This window comes from Ranitomeya variabilis, chromosome 4 (genome assembly GCF_051348905.1).
Source record: "Ranitomeya variabilis isolate aRanVar5 chromosome 4, aRanVar5.hap1, whole genome shotgun sequence".
NCBI classification, from domain to species: Eukaryota; Metazoa; Chordata; class Amphibia; order Anura; family Dendrobatidae; genus Ranitomeya; species Ranitomeya variabilis.
The window spans coordinates 157,123,761-157,135,891 of NC_135235.1; positions in this window are offsets into that span (position 1 = coordinate 157,123,761).

Consider the following 12,131-nt stretch of genomic DNA (forward strand, 5'->3'; position numbering starts at 1 on the left):
CTGGAGACATCTCTCCAAACTCCGGCTCCCCATGTTATAGCCAGTCAAACCTCCCAACTGCTACACCCAGAAACCCCTCTAACCTTATTAATATTCCATGCATGCCTTCTGTCTCTTTCAATTGTGCTCTTTGGAATTCTCGCTCTGTGTGTAATAAACTCTCCTTCATTCATGACTTCTTCCTTTCTAATTCTCTTAATCTCCTGGCTCTTACTGAAACCTGGATCCAGCAGTCAGACACCACCACTGCTGCTGCTCATATGGTGGACTACACTTTTCTCATACCCCAAGATCGGACAACAGAGCAGGTGGAGGCATTGGTCTGCTCCTTTCACCCAAATGTACCTTCCAAGTTATCCCCCAAGTACCCTCACTTGTATTCCCTTCCTTTGAGGTCCATGCTGTCATACTCTACGTCCCCTTCTCCATGCGAGTGGCAGTGGTGTATCGTCCTCCTGGCCCTCTCATCAGTTCCTGGATCATTTTGCCACCTGGCTTCCACACTTTCTCTCCTGTGACACCCCCACCCTTATCATGGGTGATTTCAACATCCCCATTGCTTCTCCGCTCTCCCCATCTGCTTCTCACCTTTTATCTCTAACCTCCTCTTTCGGCCTCTCGCAGCATACTAACTCTACAACACATGAAGATGGAAATTCCCTTGACATGGTCTTCTCCCGGCTCTGCTCAGTGGATGATTTCACAAACTCCCCTCTCCCGCTCTCTGACCACAACCTTCTTTCATTCTCTATCAAGAACTGCCACCCCACTCAGGTCACCCCCACTTTCCACACTTATAGAAACATACAGGCCATTAACACCCAGAAACTTATGAAAAACTTGCAGTCCTCATTGGCCCCAATCTCCTCCATCTCATGTCCTGATTCTGCTCTGAAGCATTACAATGAAACCCTGCAAAGTGCCCTGGATGAAGCTGCTCCTCCTATACATAGAGCAACTCGACACAGACGGCGACAACCATGGCACACGCTGCAAACACGTTTCCTGCAGCGGTGCTCCAGGTGCGCCGAACGTCTGTGGAGAAAATCTAATCTACCCGAAGATTTCATCCATTATAAGTTCATGCTAAAAACATACAACTCTGCCCTTCACCTCTCCAAACAAACCTATTTCAACACCCTCATCACCTCGCTGTCCAATAACCCTAAACGTCTCTTCGACACTTTCCAGTCCCTACTCAACCCAAGAGAGCAGGCCCCAACCACAGATCTCCGCGCTGACGATCTGGCCAATTACTTCAAAGAAAAAATTGACCACATTCGACAGGAAATCATCTCCCAATCTCTTCATACCAGGCACTGTCCTCCCTCCCCCACTGCATTTAGTTCACTCTCTGACTTTCAACCAGTTACAGAAGAAGAAGTAAGCAGGCTCCTTGCATCTTCTCGCCCGACCACTTGCACCAGTGACCCCATTCCGTCACATCTCCTCCAGTCCCTTTCCCCGGCTGTCACCTCTCACATAACAAAAATATTCAACCTTTCCCTCACTTCCGGTATTTTTCCCTCCTCATTTAAGCATGCCATCATACATCCATTACTTAAAAAACCCTCCCTCGACCTAAACTGTGCCGCTAATTATAGACCTGTCTCTAATCTTCCCTTCATCTCTAAACTCCTGGAACGCCTGGTCCACTCCCGTCTTACCCGCTATCTCTCAGATAACTCTCTTCTCGACCCTCTTCAATCTGGCTTCCGCTCTTTACACTCTACTGAAACTGCCCTCACTAAAGTCTCTAATGACCTACTAACAGCTAAATCTAATGGTCACTACTCCATGCTAATTCTCTTGGATCTTTCCGCAGCATTCAACACTGTGGATCATCAGCTCCTCCTCACTATGCTCCGCTCCATCGGCATCAAGGACACCATTCTCTCTTGGTTCTCCTCCTATCTCTCTGACCGATCCTTCACTGTATGTTTTGCTGGTTCCTCCTCCTCTCCCCTTCCCCTTACTGTTGGGGTTCCTTAAGGATCAGTCCTAGGCCCCCTCCTCTTCTCTTTGTATACTGCCCCTATTGGACAAACAATCAGTAGATTTGATTTCCAGTACCATCTCTATGCTGACGACACCCAATTATACACCTCTTCTCCTGCTTTCACTCCGACCTTCTTAGAAAACACCAGTGATTGTCTTACCGCTGTCTCTAACATCATGTCCTCCCTCTATCTGAAACTTAACCTGTCAAAAACTGAACTCCTCGTGTTCTCTCCCTCTACTAACCTACCTTTGCCTGACATTGCCATCCCCGTGTGCGGTTCCACCATTACTCCCAAGCAACATGCCCGCTGCCTTGGGGTCATCCTTGATTCCGAGCTTTCATTCACCCCCCACATCCGATCACTGGCTCGCTCTTCTTATCTGCATCTCAAAAATATTTCTAGAATTCGCCCTTTTCTTACTTTCGACTCTGCAAAAACTCTTACTGTCTCACTTATTCATTCTCGTCTGGACTATTGTAACTCTCTACTAATCGGCCTCCCTCTTACCAAACTCTCCCCGCTCCAATCTGTCCTGAATGCTGCTGCCAGGATCATATTCCTCATCAACCGTTACACCGATGCCTCTACCTTGTGCCAGTCATCCACTCCAGAATCCAGTACAAAACTACTACCCTCATCCACAAAGCACTCCATGGCTCAGCACCACCCTACATCTCCTCTCTGGTCTCAGTCTACCACCCTACCTGTGCCCTCCGCTCCGCTAATGACCTCAGCATTAGCATCCTCAATAGTGGTAGAGGTTAGCATCCTCAATAGTGTTGAGCGATACCGTCCGATACTTGAAAGTATCGGTATCGGATAGTATCGGCCGATACCCGAAAAGTATCGGATATCGACGATACCGATACCCGATATCAATACAAGTCAATGGGACACCAAGTATCGGAAGGTATCCTGATGGTTCCCAGGGTCTGAAGGAGAGGAAACTCTCCTTCAGGCCCTGGGATCCATATTAATGTGTAAAATAAAGAATTAAAATAAAAAATATTGATATACTCACCTCTCCTGAGGCCCCTGCACCTCACCGCTGTTAACCGGCAGCCTTCTTTGCTTAAAATGAGCGCGTTTAGGGCCTTCCATGACGTCACGGCTTCTGATTGGTCGCGTGCCGCTCATGTGACCGCCACGCGACCAATAACAAGCCGTGAGGTCATTCTCAGGTCCTAAATTCCTAGAATTAGGAATTTAAGACCTGAGAATGACGTCATGGCTTGTGATTGGTCGCGTGGCGGTCACATGAGCGGCATGCAACCAATCAGAAGCCGTGACGTCATGGAAGGTGCTGAACGCGCTCATTTTAAGCAAAGCAGGCTGCCGGTTACTACCAGGGCGCGACAGAGGGTGAGTATATCCCTATTTTTTATTTTAATTCTTTATTTTTTACATGGATATGGATCCCAGGGCCTGAAGGAGAGTTTCCTCTCCTTCATACCCTGGGAACCATACACTGGGAACTTCCGATTCCGATTCCCGATACCACAAAAGTATCGGATCTCGGTATCGGAATTCCGATACCGCAAGTATCGGCCGATACTTGCGGTATCGGAATGCTCAACACTAATCCTCAATAATCAGAACCTCCCACTCCCATCTGCAAGACTTTACACGTGCTGCGCCGATTCTTTGGAATGCACTACCTAGGTTAATACGATTAATCCCCAATCCCCACAGTTTTAAGCGTGCTGTTATGACCCCAATGGCGAGGGTCTCAGAGGAACGTGGAAGTCTGCAGAATACAAAAATCCAGCTCATAGGGCAGTGGTAACTGGGTTGACCATATATCTACTCCTAACGCCAACACTAGAAGTAGCCGGGGATCATTCCTACGTTGATTCTAGATGACACGCGCCAGCCGGAGAATCTAGCTACCCCTAGTAGAGGAAAACAAAGACCTTTCTTGCCTCCAGAGAAGGGGACCCCAAAGCTGGATAGAAGCCCCCCCACAAATAATGACGGTGAGGTAAGAGGAAATGACAAACACAGAAATGAACCAGGTTTAGCACAGAGAGGCCCGCTTACTGATAGCAGAATAAAGAAAGGTAACTTATATGGTCAACAAAAACCCTATCAAAATCCACACTGGAAATTCAAGAACCCCCGAACCGTCTAACGGTCCGGGGGGAGAACACCAGCCCCCTTAGAGCTTCCAGCAAAGGTCAGGATATAGATTTGGAACAAGCTGGACAAAAATACAAAACAAAACAAATAGCAAAAAGCAAAAGGCAGACTTAGCTGAAATAACTGGAACCAGGATCAGTAGACAAGAGCACAGCAGACTAGCTCTGATAACTACGTTGCCAGGCATTGAACTGAAGGTCCAGGGAGCTTATATAGCAACACCCCTAACTAACGACCCAGGTGCGGATAAAAGGAATGACAGAAAAAACAGAGTCAAAAAACTAGTAACCACTAGAGGGAGCAAAAAGCAAATTCACAACAGTACCCCCCCCTTAGTGAGGGGTCACCGAACCCTCACCACGACCACCAGGGCGATCAGGATGAGCGGCATGAAAGGCACGAACTAAATCGGCCGCATGAACATCAGAGGCGACCACCCAGGAATTATCCTCCTGACCATAGCCCTTCCACTTGACCAGGTACTGAAGCCTCCGCCTGGAGAGGCGAGAATCCAAGATCTTCTCCACCACGTACTCCAACTCGCCCTCAACCAACACCGGAGCAGGAGGCTCAGCAGAAGGAACTACAGGCACAATGTACCGCCGCAACAAGGACCTATGAAATACATTGTGAATAGCAAGCGACACAGGAAGATCCAGACGAAAAGATACAGGATTAAGGATTTCCAATATCTTGTAAGGCCCAATAAAACGAGGTTTAAATTTGGGAGAGGAGACCTTCATAGGAACAAAGCGGGAAGAAAGCCATACCAAATCCCCAACGCGTAGTCGGGGACCCACACCGCGGCGGCGGTTGGCAAAGCGCTGAGCCTTCTCCTGTGACAACTTCAAGTTGTCCACCACATGATTCCAGATCTGCTGCAACCTATCCACCACAGAATCCACCCCAGGACAGTCAGAAGGCTCCACATGACCCGAAGAAAAGCGAGGATGGAAACCAGAGTTGCAGAAAAAAGGCGAAACCAAGGTGGCGGAACTAGCCCGATTATTAAGGGCAAACTCAGCCAACGGCAAGAATGTCACCCAATCGTCCTGATCAGCAGAGACAAAACACCTCAAATAAGCCTCTAAAGTCTGATTGGTTCGCTCCGTCTGTCCATTAGTCTGAGGATGGAAAGCAGACGAAAACGACAAATCAATGCCCATCCTACTACAAAAGGATCGCCAGAACCTGGAAACGAACTGGGATCCTCTGTCTGACACAATATTCTCAGGGATGCCGTGCAAATGAACCACGTTCTGGAAAAACACAGGAACCAGATCGGAAGAGGAAGGCAGCTTAGGCAAAGGAACCAAATGGACCATCTTGGAGAAGCGATCACATATCACCCAGATAACGGACATGCCCTGAGATAGCGGAAGATCAGAAATGAAATCCATGGAGATATGTGTCCAAGGTCTCTTCGGGACAGGCAAGGGCAAGAGCAAACCGCTGGCACGAGAACAGCAAGGCTTAGCTCGAGCACAAGTCCCACAGGACTGCACAAATGACCGCACATCCCTTGACAAGGAAGGCCACCAAAAGGACCTGGCCACCAGATCTCTGGTGCCAAAAATTCCCGGGTGACCTGCCAACACCGAGGAATGAACCTCGGAAATGACTCTGCTGGTCCACTTATCCGGGACAAACAGTCTGTCAGGTGGACAAGACTCAGGCCTATCAGCCTGAAATCTCTGCAACACACGTCGCAGATCCGGAGAAATAGCTGACAAGATAACTCCATCTTTAAGAATACCAACAGGATCAGTGACTCCAGGAGCATCAGGCACAAAGCTCCTAGAAAGAGCATCGGCCTTCACATTCTTTGAACCTGGTAAATACGAGACAACAAAATCAAAGCGGGAGAAAAACAATGACCAGCGGGCCTGTCTCGGATTAAGGCGTTTAGCAGACTCGAGATACATCAGATTTTTGTGATCCGTCAAGACCACCACACGATGCTTAGCACCCTCGAGCCAATGACGCCACTCCTCAAATGCCCATTTCATGGCCAACAACTCCCGATTGCCCACATCATAATTTCGCTCGGCAGGCGAAAACTTCCTAGAGAAAAAGGCACAAGGTTTCATAACAGAGCAACCAGGGCCTCTCTGCGACAAAACGGCCCCTGCCCCAATCTCCGAAGCATCCACCTCAACCTGAAAGGGAAGTGAGACGTCAGGCTGGCACAAAACAGGCGCCGAAGTAAACCGGCGTTTCAACTCCTGGAAAGCCTCCACGGCAGTAGGAGCCCAGTTAGCTACATCGGAGCCCTTCTTGGTCATATCCGTCAAAGGTTTCACAATGCTAGAAAAATTAGCGATAAAACGACGGTAGAAGTTAGCGAAGCCCAAGAACTTCTGAAGACTCTTAACTGACGAGGGCTGAGTCCAATCAAGAATAGCTCGGACCTTGACTGGGTCCATCTCCACAGCAGAAGGGGAAAAAATGAACCCCAAAAAGGGAACCTTCTGTACACCAAAGAGACACTTTGAGCCCTTGACAAACAAAGAATTTTCACGCAAAATTTTAAAGACCAACCTGACCTGCTCCACATGCGAATCCCAATTATCAGAAAAAACCAAAATATCATCCAGATAAACAATCAAAAATTTATCCAGATACTTCCGGAAAATGTCATGCATAAAGGACTGAAAAACTGAAGGCGCATTGGAGAGCCCAAAAGGCATCACCAAGTACTCAAAATGACCTTCGGGCGTATTGAATGCGGTTTTCCATTCATCACCTTGCTTAATGCGCACAAGGTTGTACGCACCACGAGAGGTCTATCTTGGTGAACCACTTGGCACCCTTAATCCGGGCAAACAAGTCAGACAACAGCGGCAAAGGATACTGAAATTTGACAGTGATCTTATTTAAAAGCCGATAATCAATACAAGGCCTCAAAGATCCGTCCTTTTTTGCCACAAAAAAGAATCCCGCACCAAGAGGGGAAGAAGACGGACGAATATGTCCTTTCTCCAGAGACTCCTTGATATATGAACGCATAGCGGTATGTTCAGGTACCGACAGATTAAACAGTCTTCCCTTAGGAAATTTACTGCCTGGGATCAAATCTATAGCACAGTCACAGTCCCTATGAGGAGGCAGTGCACTGGACTCAGACTCACTGAAGACATCCTGATAATCAGACAAATACTCCGGAACTTCCGAAGGCGTAGAAGAAGCAATAGACACAGGCAGGGAATCCCCATGAATACCACGACAGCCCCAACTTGAGACTGACATAGCCTTCCAGTCCAGGACTGGATTATGGGTCTGTAACCATGGCAGCCCTAAAACAACCAAATCATGCATTTTATGTAAAACCAGAAAACGTATCACCTCGCGGTGTTCCGGAGTCATGCACATGGTAACCTGTGTCCAATACTGCGGTTTATTTGCTGCCAATGGTGTAGCATCAATACCCCTAAGAGGAATAGGATTTTCTAATGGTTCAAGAGTAAAACCACAGCGCTTAGCAAATGAGAGATCCATGAGACTCAGGGCAGCACCTGAATCTACAAACGCCATGACAGGATAAGATGACAGTGAGCAAATCAAAGTTACAGACAGAATAAATTTAGGTTGCAAATTACCAACGGTGACAGGACTAACAACCTTAGCTATACGTTTAGAGCATGCTGAGATAACATGTGTAGAATCACCACAGTAGTAGCACAAGCCATTCCGGCGTCTATGAATTTTCCGCTCATTTCTAGTCAGGATTCTATCACATTGCATTAAATCAGGTGTCTGTTCAGACAACACCATGAGGGAATTTGCGGTTTTTCTATCACATTGCACCGAATTAGGTGTCTGTTCAGACAACACCATGAGGGAATTTGCGGTTTTGCGCTCCCGCAACCGCCGGTCAATTTGAATAGCCAGTGCCATAGTATCATTCAGACCTGTGGGAATGGGAAAACCCACCATAACATTCTTAATGGCTTCAGAAAGGCCATTTCTAAAATTAGCGGCCAGTGCACACTCGTTCCAATGTGTCAGCACGGACCATTTCCGAAATTTTTGGCAATACACTTCAGCCTCGTCCTGCCCCTGAGACATAGCCAGCAAGGCCTTTTCTGCCTGAATCTCAAGATTGGGTTCCTCATAAAGTAAACCGAGCGCCAGAAAAAACGCATCAAGATCAGCCAATGCCGGATCTCCTGGCGCCAGCGAAAAAGCCCAATCCTGAGGGTCGCCCCGTAAGAACGAAATAACAATTTTTACTTGCTGAGCAGAATCTCCAGATGAACAGGGTCTCAGGGACAAAAACAATTTACAATTATTCACGAAATTCCTAAACTTAAACCTGTCTCCGGAAAACAGTTCAGGAATCGGTATTTTAGGTTCTGACCTAGGATTTCTGATAACATAGTCTTGTATGCCCTGCACACGAGTAGCCAGCTGGTCCACACTTGTAATCAAGGTCTGGACATTCATGTCTGCAGCAAGCATAGCCACTCTGAGGTAAAGGGGAAGAAGAAAAAAAAAAACAAAAAAAAACTCAGAATCTTCTTTCTTATAATCCCTCTTCTGCAATGCATTAAACATTTAATACTGGCCTGGCAAACTGTTATGACCCCAATGGCGAGGGTCTCAGAGGAACGTGGAAGTCTGCAGAATACAAAAATCCAGCTCATAGGGCAGTGGTAACTGGGTTGACCATATATCTACTCCTAACGCCAACACTAGAAGTAGCCGGGGATCATTCCTACGTTGATTCTAGATGACACGCGCCAGCCGGAGAATCTAGCTACCCCTAGTAGAGGAAAACAAAGACCTTTCTTGCCTCCAGAGAAGGGGACCCCAAAGCTGGATAGAAGCCCCCCCACAAATAATGACGGTGAGGTAAGAGGAAATGACAAACACAGAAATGAACCAGGTTTAGCACAGAGAGGCCCGCTTACTGATAGCAGAATAAAGAAAGGTAACTTATATGGTCAACAAAAACCCTATCAAAATCCACACTGGAAATTCAAGAACCCCCGAACCGTCTAACGGTCCGGGGGGAGAACACCAGCCCCCTTAGAGCTTCCAGCAAAGGTCAGGATATAGATTTGGAACAAGCTGGACAAAAATACAAAACAAAACAAATAGCAAAAAGCAAAAGGCAGACTTAGCTGAAATAACTGGAACCAGGATCAGTAGACAAGAGCACAGCAGACTAGCTCTGATAACTACGTTGCCAGGCATTGAACTGAAGGTCCAGGGAGCTTATATAGCAACACCCCTAACTAACGACCCAGGTGCGGATAAAAGGAATGACAGAAAAACCAGAGTCAAAAAACTAGTAACCACTAGAGGGAGCAAAAAGCAAATTCACAACAGCGTGCCCTAAAAACGCATTTGTTCAGACTGGCCTACCGCCTCAACGCATTAACCTAACTATCCCTGTGTGGCCTAATTAAAATTGAAAAAAAAAAAAAACATAATCAGGTTCCTCGCATCATGTTCTCATACACTTTATGCAGTCAATAGCCTCTGTGTCTGTACCGCTACATACTTAGGCAGTTAACTGGTTAATGCAGCGTTACATGAACACCCGAGCCTTACACTATGGGTGGTCCAAATAACTGAAGCAATTGTTACCATCCACCTCTCGTGTCTCCCCTTTTCCTCATAGTTTGCAAGCTTGCGAGCAGGGCCCTCATTCCTCCTGGTATCTGTTTTGAACTGTGATTTCTGTTATGCTGTAATGTCTATTGTCTGTACAAGTCCCCTCTATAAGTTGTAAAGCGCTGTGGAATATGTTGGCGCTATATAAATAAAATTATTATTATTATTGTACTATGAGGGACCCAGTGCCAGTGCCGTCGACCAAAAGTGGGCACACCAACCTCTTCAGACAAACGGCACTCTGACGGGTACTTGCGACAAGTGGCGAGACCATGGCCCCGTGGGGGGAGTTAGGCCATTTAGGGAGGTGTAAACATGTCGTATGCTGGACAAACAGCAGCTGCAAATTAAGAGATTGGAACAGTCAGTAACACCAGTCACAAAGCAAGACCTTTTTACAGGAAAGCTAGGTGTCAGCCGGGAAAGGTGGGGCAAAATAATTTGAAATCCATGAGTGGTTCATTTTAATGAAGGTTAGATCATCAACATTTTGGGTAGCCAGACGAGTCCTTTTTTCGGTCAGTATTGAACCAGCAGCACTGAATACTCTTTCTGATAGCACACTAGCTGCTGGGCAAGCAAGCTCCTGCAATGCATATTCAGCCAATTCAGGCCAGGTGTCTATTTTGGATGCCCAGTAATCAAAGGGGAATGACGGTTGAGGGAGAACATCGGTAATGGAAGAAAAATAGTTAGTAACCATACTGGACAAATGTTGTCTCCTGTCACTTTGAATGGATGCTGCTGTACCTGTCGTGTCTGCGGTCATTGCGAAATCACTCCACAACCTGTCAGAAAACCCCTCTGTCCTACGCCACTTCTGATTTGTGCACCTCTAACACCTCTGCCCTGTTGCCCCCTGCAGCTCGTGTGAGAACCATCACCGGCGCTGTGTGCTGGGAATGCCTGAATCAAACTGTCCACAAGAGTAGCTTGTTTGGTTGCCAATATCTGTTCGAGGTTCTCATGTGGCATGATATTTTGCAATTTGCCTTTATATCGAGGATCAAGGAGGCAGGCCAACCAGTAATCGTCATCTGTCATCATGTTTATAATGCGTGGGTCCCTTTTGAGGATACGCAAGGCATAATCCGCCATTTGGGCCAATGTTCCAGTTGTCAAGTCAGTGCATATGCTGGGTTGAGGAGCACTTTCTGGCAAATCAACGTCACTTGTCTCCCTCAAAAACCCTGAACCCGACCTTGCACCGCCAGCAGTTTCTATTGCCCCCTGAGAAGCTTCCTCATCCAAAAAATACTCATCCCCATCATCCTCCTTGTCCTCCTCCTCTTCACCCGCCACCTCGTCCTGTAGACTTCCCTGAGCAGACAATGGCTGACTGTCATCAAGGCTTCCCTCGTCCTCGGCTGCAGACGCCTGCTCCTTTATGTGCGTCAAACTTTGCATCAGCAGACGCATTAAGGGGATGCTCATGCTTATTACGGCGTTGTCTGCACTAACCAGCCGTGTGCATTCCTCAAAACACTGAAGGACTTGACACAGGTCTTGGAGCTTCGACCACTGCACAGGTGACAACTCCATGTCTGCCATCCAACTGCCTGCCCGTGTATGTGTATCCTCCCACAAATACATAACAGCACACCTCTGTTTGCACAGTCTATGAAGCATGTGCAGTGTGGAGTTCCACCTTGTTGCAACGTCGATGATTAGGCGATGCTGGGGAAGGTTCAAAGACCGCTGATGGTTCTGCATACGGCTGGAGTGTACGGGCGAAAGGCGGATGTGAGAGCAAAGTCTGCGCACTTTCAGCAGCAGGTCGGGTAACCCCGGATAACTTTTCAGGAAGCACTGCACCACCAGGTTTAAGGTGTGAGCCAGGCAAGGAATGTGTTTCAGTTGTGAAAGGGCTATGGCAGCCATAAAATTCCTTCCGTTATCACTTACTACCTTGTCTGCCTCAAGTGTACAGTGCCCAGCCATGACTGAGTTTCTTGCTGCAAGAACTCGGACAGAACTTCCGCGGTGTGTCTGTTGTCGCCCAAACACTTCATTGCCAATACAGCCTGCTGGCCTTTGCCACTAGCTGTTCCATAATTGGACACCTCGTGTGCTACAGTGGCAGCTGCGGATGGAGTGGTCGTGTGACTGCGGTCTGTGGACAAGCTCTCGCTGCTGCTGGAGGACGAGGAGGAGGAGGGGTGACGAACGCCTACAGCCATCTGTTTCCTAGACCGTGGGCTAGGCAGAACTGTCCCAATATTACTGTCCCCTGTGGACCCTGCATCCACCACATTAACCCAGTATGCCGTGATGGAGACGTAACGCCCCTGGCCATGCCTACTGGTCTATGCATCTGTTGTCAGGTGCACCTTTCTACTCACAGATTTCCTGAGCGCATGGACAATG